We start from the raw sequence: 11,691 nt of genomic DNA, 5'->3' as shown, positions 1-11,691 counted from the left end.
AAGGTGCTGCCTGGAGTCATTGCCCCGTTGGGTCAAATGGACGGGCCGACCCTGGGTGGCAGTGTGTAGAAAGGTGACAGTATGGGGGCCAGTGTGTAGAAAGGCTGTCGGTGGCAGGCTATGGGGGTGATAGTGTGGGGGTGCAGATGGTGGGGATGCAGGCTGTGGGGAGGCAGGCTGTGAGGGTAAGGCTGTGGGGGAGGGGTGTGGGGTGATAGGCTGTGGGGGGTCAGTGTGTGGGAGGGCAGGGTGTGAGGTGCAGGCTGTGGGTGACAGTGTGTTGGGGGAAAGCTGTTGGGGGCAGTATGTTGTAGGCTGTTTGTCCCGGGTTTAGGGAGGCAGTATGTGGTTTGTCCCGGTGTAACGGACCATTTTGCTCACCAGAGGTTAAAAACCGTTTAGGCGATATTCCCCTTTACAGATGCACAGGCAGCTACTGTAAGCACCAATCTCCCAAACTGCAAACTACACGAATCCTCCAACTCCCGAACAGGAAAAGCATACAATCAGCTTACACTCCTGGCAATCGGCATACAATCCAATTCCCCCAATAACGAGACGACACTTCGTTATGAGGGCTAAGCAGAATCTGAAGTTTAATCACACAACCCCTACTTTTATGGGATTCTCCCATGCAAGGGAGGCACCCACAACAATTAATACATTAACCAATGCAGTACAAGGTACAACCCACACATCTCCTCCCACCACATTATCTGTTAACATAATTAAACTGTACACAATTTCCCCCTGATAGCCCTGATCTGGGTGAGCAACATACTCAAAAATCACCCAGATCAGACCAGTGGTTCGGGAGTTATGGCTGTTTAAAGTTTTGACCGACCACAGGCACATTTTCATGCCCAAAACAGATCCAGGGATTTTGGGCTGTGCGGTCTATTTTACACAGAGAAAACGACTAAGTCCCATTCGAACGGGCGTTCGAATCTTCGAACGGGACTTAGTCTCCAGTCGCGGTGTCGAAGTAGGTCCGGGTCAGAGGTGTTCGTGCAATTGGGTAGCCGCAAACAGTTCCATAGATTTGGCTGCACACACCGCTGACCGCGTTCGACTAAGTTAAAATGGCCGTTGCCACGTGCTCGTTTGTCGAATGGCGCCCACTTCGACGACTTCAGCACTTCGACACTTAGACGACTTCGGCACTTCGACTGCATTCGAAGTGCCAGTTTAAAAGTTGTAATACTGCTCCCAAGTATTTAAAGGGCCAGGAACAGCATACAAAAATCCATTGTGCCCACATACCCTTCTTACAGAGTTAATACACCCAGGGTCGCAGGGCAGGAGGCTAGAAACCAGGCTTCTCCAGTTCACAGTGGCGAGGTTGGTTCCGCCACACCCGGGTTGTGGGGGTGCAGGCTTTTGGGGGCAGGCTGTGGGGGAGTGGGCTGTGGGGGTGCAGGGTGCATGCTTTAGGGAGGCTGTGACAAGCCTCCCCACCAGGACACCTTTTCCTTGGTGCTCCAGTGGGATCTCTATCCTGTCTGTCCTGTGAGCTGCAGACCACGTGATAGGGTTCTCACAAGCTTCAGCCAGAGGTTTGCCGTGGTAACCAGCGGCAACACTATGTGAGCTCTTGAGACCTCCATTACATTGTCTGCAGCTACAGCTCTGCACCTGGCGGAACTGCAGACCGGAGGCTCTCCCCAGGCCGACTGAGCGAAGGAGCCCCACCCCCAGCGCCATACAGGGCATGATGCCGGGCTCCCTTGTTTACTGACCGAGCATCCGACAGATCAGTTTGCCCTGAGGCGATTTAGACAGCTGCCTAAATCATTTTCTCTGTATTTTGTGCATTTGGATAAAACCTTATGTTTAGTAAATAAATCCATTGCCTCATGTTAAGAAAATTATTCCCTGTTCAGTAATCCTATCTCAGGTACTCAAGATAAAGTGCCAGGACGATTCTACCCTAATTACACTCTCTATGAATCTTTAATGGCACACAGTGACACGATGTGCTAGAATTTTGAGCATCCTGATGTCTAATAATGACATTCCCTAAAGCAGCACTGCTATATCAGTGGCAATCTGAAATAATGGCACTCTCCCCCTTTAAGAGGCAGTCAGTCCCTGAGACCCCCGAACAGTAAAATCTGAGTCCCGTTTGTTCTGTCAAAATATAAGAGGCGCCTTGTTCTCCCTGTCCAGTTCAATGGGCTCTCTGTCAACGAACAGAAAGTAATGGGGGCAGGGCAAGATGTGGAAGAGATAGGGGAGCTGTAAGAAGGAGCGTGGATGGGTAGAATGGGGCATGTAATGTGAGTACAAAGTCAGCCGAGTAAACTGGGAAGACAGTGTCAGTGTGTAGGGAACGTTTAACATTAAATGCTGAGTGAAGGGAGGGGAACTTTAGACATTAACAAGATTAATGAAACCGGAGCCCAGGAGAAGGTCAGACAATTAGAACAAATAGAGTGGGAAGAGATATGGGCTGAGAGTGAGCTATTACCGATCACAAGAGCCAGGCGGAGCTAGCAGAGACAGGCAAGCAGTGCTGGGACATTATAGTGCTAACCCTGAGATGAGTACAGCTACAAACCAGGGGAGCAGCCTGTTACTAATCTCAATTTGGACTATGGAGAAAGCTGGGGTATGACATTGGGATATATGTTCTACAAACACACTAACGAGGAAGAGAGAGAGAGATCCGATGGAAGAGGTAGGTGACATACCAGAGTCTCACATAAAGAAATGATACCTAAGATGTGCTATTCTAGGAGTATAATGATACATGGTGAACATTCTAATTGTTTCCATGGTGATTGCTCCTTATTTAGAAGTTTGCCCAGAATAGTACCTGTTTTGGTTTAATAAACGTTCCTTAACATGCTCGGGTATTGTTATACATATTGTTTGTGAATATTTCTCAAAATGTTAGAATGTTTTTTTGCAGATATACATTGTTATATATTGTTTGTTTGCCGATATATTGTTTATGTAATTATTTTTTAAATGAATCTGCTATGACAGGTTCACATTAAAGAACAACCACCCCCAAGGCACTTAATATATCTTTTAACATAATTATATATTATACAATTTTGTGCTTTGGAAACTGTTATATTGTTACTTGCAGCAGCTTGCTCCAGGTAATCCATGAGTGCTGCAGTGCTGTAACACCCACCCTCCAGGTTGCCCCCTATCTCTTGTTATTGGCCCTGCTTAGGGATAGCCGTGATTGAATGTTTGAGGGTAAAACCCCCTTTTGAAACACAGAACCCCAATATCTTAACAGAGCTCCATAGTACTGAGAATCTCTTAACACTTTGGGAAATGTGGTAAACCCAAAACAGGAGGGAGAGAAGTAGTCCAGATGGCCACCGTGTACTTGCCTCCCCAAAAGCAGAACCCCCTTCGAGGCCAAGGACGATAGTATGTAAGAAGGAGGCTCGCCTGCAGTTCTCTCCAAGTGCCAAAGAATGAAGGCTTCCATTACATATATGTATAAAAGTATGTTCCACATAAATAAATCACACAAATTCATTGGCACACACACACCAACTTACTGCAGACAACCTTCCTGACACAAACAAGCTGAGTACAGACAAACTCACTGAAACACTCAGAAGCTCTCTGACTCGCACAAGCTCACGGACACATACACAAAAGCTCAATACAGACAAGCCCACTGACACACACACACGATAACTACAGACTAGCTCACCGATCACACAAGCACTCCGACATACATGCAAACTTACTACAGACAAACTCATTGGTACACACAAGTTCCCTGACACACACAAGCTCATTACAGACACATACACAAACACACAAGCTCACTAAAGACAAGCTCACATACAAGCTCACTTCATACAAACTCATTGATACACACAAGCTCTCTGACACACACAGGCTTGCCCTACAGACAAACTTCCTATTGGTTGCAGGAAAAGGAGGCTTTACCTGCAGCTCCACATGAGGAAGCTGTTAAAGGGATTCTTAAGTGCCAGGAAAACATATTTGTGTTCCTGGCACTGCAGGACCCTCTAGTGCCCCTATATTGCAGTGTATGAAAACTGCAATAATTACACTTGCAGGGTTAAGGGTAATGGGGGTTGGCACCCAGACCACTCCAATGGGCAGAAGTGGTCTGGGTGCCTACAGTATCCCTTTAAGTATTCTCGTACTAGGAAAAACAGAAGGCAACAACAGTTAAGAAATCCAAGGTGGGGATCATTCCACCAACGCTTTATCAATAGAGCAGTGTTTCCTGCTCTAGACTTGTTAGTATAGTTTTATTTATTTTATATCTCATTTTATCATAATGAGAGAAGTATTGTTGTCCTTTTATCATATTTTGGAGCCCTGGATAACCAGACTGTACTGACGGACATACCTCTCCTGCATATCCCATAAGCGGGGATTATGCTGCTGTATGCCCTCCACTCCAGAGCTGGTTATAGCTCTTGCAAATGTGAGTGTAGTACCAACTTTTTCATACATTTTATCTATGGATCTCAACTTATTGCACTATTGACTGTTTTCGGATCTCCCTCGTCTCCCTACATATATGAATATCCTAAACCACCCGGACAGACCCACCCCTGAGGAAAAGTCTCTACAAGCACTTTAATCTTACCCTAATGTTCTAGTGAGACTTTATTTTGAACAATTACTTCTTACTCTATTGGCGCAGCCTTATCTGTTTTTTGCACTATTTTCTGTTTCCTTGAAGGGTTGGAGGGATTCCCTTCTTTAAGGTTACGGGGCAGGTCGCTTAAATGGACCTACAGGCAAATAACTCCCAGAGCTAGGTTATAGCTCTGGAATATGTGAGTGTTCCAATTTATGTGTTTATCACACTTGTATACATAAGGGTACTGCATTTTTTTTTCTTTTCTTTTTTTTCTTACAGGTATACACAATATAACAACAAAGTATAGTACACCAATGGACAATAAATACCAAAATATTCAATCAAATAACTCACTCAGGTGTGTTCTCGTGCATTCCAGCCGGCAAACTGTGCACTTCCGGGTATGCGCACGCTTCAATGTGCGTCACGCCCCCTCAAATTACGTGCTTGCGTGTTGGATCTCCCGTCACCCAGGCAACCATGTACACAAAACATTCTATTAAAAAACAGTGCAGCGATCGGAACAGAGCATCTGTATTAGATATAAGTGACAGAACTTTATGGTGCTTAATGTGTAAGAGCAGTCAAATAAGACAAGGATGTAGAATACACTGTGAGACACTGAATAGGCATTCATATCACTTAATGCCCTAGTAACATATAGATTAACCCCGAGGGCTAAAGTGATATTGTAATGAAACAAGAATATGTCATATAATGGATCAAATAAAGAGATAATCGTGATTATAAAGTTCTAGTGATACCATTAAAGTGATAAAGTGCAATACTGTAAAGTGCATACCAGATCAAAGTGCAATGTACTATCCATATATATATATAAAACAATAACACATACATAAAATCACAATTCCTGTTACTATCTTAAAATTAAAAACAAAAATAAAAATTAACTAGCTGATAACTGTTATACAAAAGAATGATATGTGTTGCTTTCCCCATAGGATCCACTGTATTCAATTGATGGATCCAAAAAGCCTCCTTTTTGAAGCAGCATTTTTCCTCTATCACCACCTCGGGGGGGGGGGGGGGATGTGGTCTATACTCACAAACTTTATTGATGCCAATGGGTGTTTTTTGTCAAAAAAGTGCTGAAGTGCTGAGCAACTGGCTTAGCGGATTGTCCATCCCTATAAGCTTATCTGATACTCGAACGGTGGCCCCTGATCCTTTCGCATAACTGTGTCTCAGTCTTGCCCACGTAATGGAGTCCACACGGGCAGACTAATTTATATATAACAAACTGGGTCCTACAGGTGATGGTGTGTTTTATGTCATATATCTTATTCGTGTGTGGATGATTACATTTCTTCGCTGGAATCATGTGTCCACAAGTCACACACCCTAGACAACGCACACACCCACGTATGTTACATTTAGCTGTCCCAGAGTAGCTATCAACTGAATCACTGTGGACCAGTATGTCTCTAAGGCTCTTGTTCTTTTTATAACAGATAAGGGGTCTTTCCTTAAAAATCTTTGGCAGAGTGTCATCCGCTGAAATCATCTTCCAATTATCTTTAACAATAGCTGATACCTGGCTAGATGAATTGTGGAAAGTCATCTGGAAAGCCAATCTTTTTTTAGGTGCCACTCTTGGGTGCACCGGAGCCAAGCGAGCTTTCAACAGTGCATCATCCAACACCTGGACATCATACCCCCTTTCCAAAAACTTCTGTGTCATGGCCCTAAGTTGTACTTCAGCCTTGTCTTTATCAGAATTATTCTGGATCACCCTCTGGAATTGAGCCTTCAGGATTGATTTTTTCAAAGCGGCAGGGTGTGCACTTTTAGCATGCAACAAAGTGTTGCGATCTGTGGGCTTAGAGAATAACGTGTACTGGACACTATTATTGCCATAGGAGAGTTCAAAGTCCAAAAATTGAACACAATCTTCACTGATGTTCGCTGTAAATTTTATGGGCAGCCGGAGTAGATTCAACTCTTCAACCATAGTAACCGCTTCCCTGTGTGTACTACGCCAAATAATCAGGAGGTCGTCTATGTAGCGATAATATCTGACAATCAGGTTCTGATAAGGAATAAAGATATGGGTAGTTTCGTATACGTACTTGTACGCATTAGCGTACATAGGGGCCATCGCTGACCCCATCGACGTCCCAGCTACCTGTATGTACCATCGATCTTCAAACCTAAAATGGTTATTGTAAACAGTTCCAACACAAACTCAACAGGGGGTCCTTGATAGATGGAGGATTCACTCAATACTTGTCTCATTGCTTCAATACCCCCTGTATGGGGGATCACAGTGTACAGGCTTTTCTCATCCATAGTAATAAAGATTGGAGCTGTATTATTAAAATCCAAATCTTTGATTCTGTGTAGCAATGTTTGCATATCCTTGATGCATGTGTGTAACTGTTCAACCGGTCCCTTGAAGATGAAATGCAGCCATTGTGCTATAGATTCTAAAATGCCATCAATAGCCGAGACAATGGGCCGGCCAGGGGGTCTGTTAATATCCTTATCAAACCTTGGGGATACTATAAATAATTGGAGTCCGAGGGGATTGTTTGTACAAAAATCTATACAGCTCAAGACTGATGTAGTCCGCTCTGAGGCCCATCTCTAGTACATCCACAATCTTTCTTTGAATATCCAGGGTAGGATCACCCGGAAGGAGACGGTATGTGTTCACATCTCGGAGTTGCTGTTTCAAATCCTCAGCATAATCCAAATAGTTCATGAGGACTATGCCCCCTCCTTTATCCGCTTGACGAATAACTATAGAGTGGTCCTGCGCAAGGCTCTTAAGCATTAGACGTTCACTTTTAGAGATGTTATGTAACTTGTCATAAGGTTTAGAAAAAATATCCTGTGTCATCTTGGAAGCAGTCGTCAAAAAGGTCTTAATAGATCCTCTGGTGGATTGGGGGTCAAAAGTGGATCTCACTCTAAATTTCTCAGACCCTATAGGCATATTCATAGAGTATCACCAGATATATAAATATACCCGTAGTTGGGTTGTCTATCCGTAGTATTATGATAACCAGCTATTTATTTAGTAAAATGACGTTGTAATTCATGCAGCAATTAACCTTACATTCTGAATGACTGCTAGAGGTCAGTATTCCGTTTTCAGACTAGTTGCAGATAAATTTGCAAAAACCGTGCGGTTAAATTATTCAAATTTTCACAAAAAATTCTCTATCCAGCCCTAGGGCTTTCGTGCTGACTGTTGAAATTTAAACGAAAGCTTCCCCGAATCATACAACTTTTAATGTGAACTCATGCAAACATGAGTATATAATGGCTGAAACAAAAATTAACGAAATTGAAAAAGCTTGCGAACAGATTTAAAACTAAATTGTTCTGGAGTTGCAACGAACCGACAGTAACATAAATAGTAAAACTTGCGAACCGACTTAAATTAAATCGTTCGGGAGTTTGAAACAAAACCAACTTAACATAAACTATTAAAACCTTGAGAACAGACTTACACTAATCCTTCGGAAGTTTAAAAAGGTCTTAATAGATCCTCTGGTGGATTGGGGGTCAAAAGTGGATCTCACTCTAAATTTCTCAGACCCTATAGGCATATTCTGTGCTTTGTCTTTGTGAGTGGTGTGAAAAAATTCTTTAAGTCTCATATTTCTGCCCATCTTAAACAACTCTGTGCTCCACTTAAAGGAGTTAGCATGACTCGTAGGGACAAATGAAAGTCCTCTACTGAGAATGTTGGTTTCTTGTTCATTGAGCTGTCTGTGGGAGAGATTAAATACTGGGGTCACTTGCGGTGAGGTGGCTTTCCCCTCGGTGCTGCCTTTACCCTTGTGCCCTCTCCTATTTCTGTAAGGTCTTCGCCTCTGACCTTGCTCCTGGTGACAGTGCCAGGTTCTGTCTGACCTAAAAAAGGTGGAACTTCACTGGGTGTCTCATTTTCAGACATCGATTCCCCAGAGGTCACATCGATCGTTGTGATCTTCGGACGGACAATCCTTTTACGGAAACGTCTAGGTCTTGGTGAACGATCCCCTGATAGCCACCTGTAAACATGATGGTCCTTATAATCCTGTTGGACCATTTCTAATTTCTGTTTCTTAAATCTCACCAGTTAATTTTTGTATTTCAAGAGCTCGACCTTAAGTTGTTGCTGTAACTTTAAACCTTCAGCAGAAGCTAACAAAACTGCTTGTTCAGTTTCCATAGTAAGAATTTGTTGCTTAACTTCCACAAGATCACTCTTTACGTCCTTAATAGTGATAAGCATTAGATCAAATGAGGCTTTGTTCAATACATGTGTCCAATCCCTACATGCTGTTGCTTTCTGTCTTCCAATAGAGGGTATACTCAATAACCTAAAGCCACGTGGAATAATTTTGGCTTTAAAATAATCCGACAGAAACAAGCCATGCAGATCCAAATCCACGCTTTTTTTATGCAGGCGTAGTAGTTTAAAGTAGATATCCCTTGCTGTAGTCTGATTGGGTAATTCCTGACTGGTCTGTTCCCATAAAATTTGGGCTGCATCATCAGGCGTGAATTGTAAAGTTTCAGCACTCATTGTATGGGTTTCAGCTAGTGTTAGAAATTCATCCATGTCAAATAATAGACCAAAAAAATAAATGGTACTGTATATCCAAATGTGTAAGAGCTAAACGTGCTCAATTTCATATATTAAAGTGCAACCCTAGTACACCAGCCCATTGTGCAGATTAAGTTGCACTTTAATATATGAAATTGAGCACGTTTAGCTCTTACACATTTGGATATACAGTACCATTTATTTTTTTGGTCTATTATTTGACATGGATGAATTTCTAACACTAGCTGAAATCCATACAATGAGTGCTGAAACTTTACAATTCACGCCTGAGGATGCAGCCCAAATTTTATGGGAACAGACCAGTCAGGAATTACCCAATCAGACTACAGCAAGGGATATCTACTTTAAACTACTACGCCTGCATAAAAAAAAGTGTGGATTTGGATCTGCATGGCTTGTTTCTGTCCATGACCCCTATGACACCATCGACCTTACACACCGGAGACCCCAGTAGGACTGTCCCATTCATCCCGTGAGGGGAAAAGAGAAAGGAGGCAGTCAACTGAGTTCTGCAACAGCGACAATGGCATCTCACACTTTTTTGCGTTGATTATGTTTTACTTGTGTACTTTTTTGTGACGTTAGTCCATACAGGCAAGTTAGTGTGACACCCATAGACACAGATGACCTGTCTAAAGGGCCATGCCTCTCATTCCTATGGCTTTATTCCTAGCGGCTCAACCCCTCTGGTTATGGGTCGACACTAGTTGGTAAAGCGGCACGTTTTATTCATCCCACACACCCGGCCCTGGTAACCCAGGCAGCAGGTGAGGGCAACTGCCACGCACACACACTGAGGGATCGCTACCTAGACCTCGACAGCAAGAGACAACTCACTAGTCCACAGGAGAGTAGATTCCACAACCCCTCACCCCATGGGCCCAAAACCAACAGTTGCACTTATCAGGAGCACAGGGTGCTATCTTCACCCTAAAACAACACTTAACTGATACGCACGTCACTACTGGCATTACCTCCTGAATAGACACCAAATTTAACCAACATAGATTGATTGTTCGCCTTATTAAAAAAAATGAAAAATAATGCTATGTATTTTCTGATCTATTGTCTTCAATGCTTTGTATTACGAACAATGTGTATTCACTCAAATTTTATAAAATAATAATTTATACAAATTAGTTTATATATATATATATATATATTTTTTTTTTGTTATTGTTTTACCTTTTATATCATTCAAAAGAAATTGAATTCTGTGACTGGAGTGCAGTCCCTTTTATTCAATATTGATGTGTTCAGTTTGCGAATATGTTTATGTCCATATGTGAATGCACCCAAAAGTATTCTGCACCCAGGCGTCTGTGACCCTAGGATCAGCCCTGAAGTTGATGGCCTGAGATCTGAAGACATATTTACCGTATATACTCGAGTATAAGCCGAGTTTTTCAGCACATTTTTTGTGCTGAAAAACCCCAACTCGGCTTATACTCGAGTCAGAGTCTGTATTATGGCAATTTGCATTGCCATAATACAGACCGGGGGAGAGGGGGGCTGGCAGAGCTGTACTTACCTGTCCTGCAGCTCCTGTCAGCTCTCTCCTCCTCCGCGCCGTCCGTTCAGCACCTCGGTCAGCTCCCAGTGTAAGTCACTTACACTGTGAGCTGATAGAGGGAGCTGCACAGACCGTGCGGAGGAGGAGAGAGCTGACAGGAGCTGCAGGACAGGTAAGTACAGCTCTGCCAGCCCCCCTCTCCCCCCCACTGAACTGCCAATGACCCTGGACCACCAGGGAATGAGCCCCCCTCCCTGCTATGTATCAAGCAGGGAGGGGGGACGAAAAAAAAATATAATAAATATAATATAATAATAAAAAAATAATAATAATAATTCAATTAAATAATAATAATAAAAATATATAATAATATTAAAAAAATAAAAATAACATAATTAATAAAAGAATTAATAATATTAAAAAATGCCCACCCCCACCAACACATACACAAACACACACTGCATCACACACACTCACACTTCATTCATATACACACACTGCACTCACACACACACACTGCACTCGCACACACACACACACACACACTGCACTCGCACACACACTGCACTCACACACACACACACACACACACACTGCACTCACACACACACACTGCACTCACACACACACACTGCACTCACACACACACACTGCACTCACACACACACACACTGCACTCATACACACACACTGCACTCATACACACACACTGCATTCATTATATACACACACTGGAAATAAATATTCAATTAATATATACGCACACACACTGCACTCTAACGCACTCACACTGCACTCTAACGCACACACTGCACTCATACACACACACACTGCATTCATACACTGCATTCATACGCACACACTGCATTCATTATATAAACACACTGTAAATAAATATTCAATTAATATAATTTTTTTAGGATCTAATTTTATTTAGAAATTTACCAGTAGCTGCTGCATTTCCCACCCTAGTCTTATACTCGAGTCAATAAG

The 11,691-nt window shown here is 42.8% G+C and overlaps 1 protein-coding gene across 2 annotated transcripts in view; it reads left to right on the top strand.

The window, feature by feature from the left end:
* The first annotated feature begins 2,244 nt into the window (after window positions 1-2,244).
* The window catches only part of GAL3ST1 (galactose-3-O-sulfotransferase 1), a 48,230-nt gene continuing 38,783 nt past the window's right edge, over window positions 2,245-11,691 (top strand). The window contains exon 1 of one of the 2 annotated variants that reach the window (XM_063454770.1): window positions 2,245-2,680. The gene's annotated coding sequence lies outside the window, so the exon portion shown is untranslated. The remainder of the gene's footprint in view (window positions 2,681-11,691) is intronic. The other variant, XM_063454771.1, reaches the window with a different exon arrangement.

The sequence above is a fragment of the Pelobates fuscus genome, chromosome 5, assembly GCF_036172605.1.
Source record: "Pelobates fuscus isolate aPelFus1 chromosome 5, aPelFus1.pri, whole genome shotgun sequence".
NCBI classification, from domain to species: Eukaryota; Metazoa; Chordata; class Amphibia; order Anura; family Pelobatidae; genus Pelobates; species Pelobates fuscus.
The sequence above is the reverse complement of the archived record's forward strand: the minus strand, read 5'-3'. Positions and strand labels throughout refer to the sequence as shown.